This window comes from Episyrphus balteatus, chromosome 4 (genome assembly GCF_945859705.1).
Source record: "Episyrphus balteatus chromosome 4, idEpiBalt1.1, whole genome shotgun sequence".
NCBI classification, from domain to species: Eukaryota; Metazoa; Arthropoda; class Insecta; order Diptera; family Syrphidae; genus Episyrphus; species Episyrphus balteatus.
The window spans coordinates 21,572,768-21,575,189 of record NC_079137.1 but is presented as its reverse complement, the minus strand read 5'-3'; the positions used below and the strand labels follow the sequence as shown (position 1 = coordinate 21,575,189).

Below are 2,422 nucleotides of genomic sequence, written 5' to 3'. Positions count from 1 at the left end.
TAATGAACTTGATCTTTGTATGTCTAGATACCAATTTAAATCTGTTTTGATTAATTTGTTGCAAAATTCTGTTTAAAACAATTTTTGTTGAAAATTTGAATAAATATTTTATTCTTAAGCAAAATCTGTTTATTGTTATTTATCGTAGATTTGAATAAATAATTACAACACATACAAATGGAATAAAGGAGTCTCATGATCAGATTGGCATCCCTTAAACAGTGCTGTAACTTTAGCCATAAACACTTGGTGGTAGCACCTTCAAGATGTTGTTGTTGTTCAAAGAATATAATAGCCCTGTTCCATTGGAGGTGGCAGTTTACTCGTGAGTAGAAATCTAGTACAACAACTAGGTACACATTCCTATCTCCTCGAGTAGAAGATCATGTGTTAAAAATTGTTTAAAAATTATGGAATAAGAAACGAAAATATTAGCTTTGTTCTTTGTACTCGTTATAATTGTTTGATTTGGATTGATATTTTGCTGATGCTCTTGTTGTTGCTGTGGAGGTTGTGGTAACTGTGCTGGATTTTGAGTATTAACTGGAGGTGTTCGGCATTTTTAGGTGGTGGATTTTTATGACCTTTTTATATCGAATACGCTGATGTTTTACTTGTCAGATATCCAAAAAGCTGTGTATTAAATTTAATCAATAAGATTCAATTTATCAATCTTGTATCTTTTTTGACTTACAAGTTTTTATACCTTGCATCAACTCCAGCTGGTAAACGATTTTCATCGATGGGTTCTATATCCCATGAACTCATATTCTCTAAGTAGTCTGGTAGTTAAAGTCGGATGGCTCAAATGGTCTGACCAGGCCAACTTTCTCGATGCTCTGGCCTTCAACATGCATGATGTTCATCTCCTCTGATCCAGATAAGACGTACATATCTGTTGTCCAAACTAGAGGCAACGCAAGCAAGGCTTTTGCATTCGCTTTCCTTTAGGTGATATATTTGGCGAGAATGGCTGTTGTGGCATCGTAAATTCGGATGGTCCTGTCGTAGGCTCGTAGCTCCCATAGACAATCTCTTTGCCCGTGAGTGAGGTAGTCGATGTGATGGGATTGGTCAATTGGTAAATGTCGAATGTGTACAACCTGGAAGGATTTTGGTTACATTTAGGGAATAAATAAGAAGTTAGGAGAACTTACGGCTCAACTTTAGGGGTGCACGAATTTTAATACGCGAATAATTTTATTTGAAAGATTAATGACTAAAAGTAATAAAAATAACAATTTTAAAGTTAGGAAACGTGTATTTATATTTTTAATTAATTTTTTAAAGTTCATTTTTTCATACAAAATGCATTCAAATGACGACCGCGAAGAAAAAAAATTTTTTTTTTGAGTTCTTTTTACATACCCAAACTTATCCCCACCTCAAATCCAATAGTGAGACCAAGCAGGGGGGTTGCAGGGGGGCATCTCACTTGTATACGCCTCAAACTTCAAATTCTTCGTAGTCGTCATTTGCATACATTTTGTATGAAAAATTTAAATATTTATTTTTTAATCATACTGAGGGGTGTTTCCTTACCTTAATATTTTAAAGGTATACTATTGAGACCCTAAGCTCACTGTAAAAAATAAAATCACAACTCTAAGCGTGCGCCCTTAATGGAAAGTCGCCCCTTGGCTTGACCCTGTAAATATATGCAATAGCAAAAATATAACAAAAACACTCTTTATATTAAAACTTACATATCAATGCCGGAAGCAACAACGAGTAACATGAGCCGTGATGACTGGGGCGAGTGACAATGTTTTCTTCGGTAGCTGCTGTTGGGCCAGCAGATGGTGTCGCTTCTGCCCACAGCTTGAGCAACACATGACTTTGGCTGTGCTGCTTACGGCTGCTTGGTTCTTGGTTGGTACCAGGCATAAACAAAATATACCAAGACTGGAAACTCGGCGGTCAACTGACGTTTGCCTACAAGCTGCGAGGTGTGGTGAATGTCGTGAACCTATCGTTGTGTTCGTGTCGGATGTGTGGTGAATGTCGTGAATCTATAAATGTGTGCGTGTTAACGTCATTTACCAACGTCATTTACCAACATATATTCACAGACAGCACTGTACACAAAAGGGTTTTGGGGGGAAGACGTACGAAAAATTCCAGTCTTGGTATTTTTTGTTTATGGTTCTAGGATAATGAATTATTCCTGATTGAACGCTTTTCGGTGCAGTAGCTAGTAGGTCTTATTCCCTGTGCAGGGACGGGTTAGAATATTCCTGCAGCGCCTCCCCGCTTGTCGTAAAAGGCGACTAAAGGAGCAAATTTATCTAGGTCACAAACACCAAGGTGAACCTAGAGACACTTAACACCTGTAAACTTTCCCAAAAGTGTGCATGCCAGTCCCTGGGTTGGCACGACTGGAGATCACCGGTGCTGTTAAAGAGAGATCAAATACAAAACT

At 37.8% G+C, this 2,422-nt stretch overlaps 1 long non-coding RNA gene across 1 annotated transcript; it reads right to left on the bottom strand.

Annotated features, from left to right (window-relative positions):
• Positions 1 to 207: 207 nt before the first annotated feature.
• Positions 208 to 2,160, bottom strand: LOC129918445 (uncharacterized). The gene is made up of 5 exons (XR_008772955.1): positions 1,707 to 2,160; positions 1,543 to 1,648; positions 1,158 to 1,219; positions 695 to 1,103; positions 208 to 633 (listed from the first exon to the last, which is right to left on the bottom strand). It is a non-coding gene; the product is annotated as an uncharacterized LOC129918445 (long non-coding RNA).
• Positions 2,161 to 2,422: the final 262 nt, after the last annotated feature.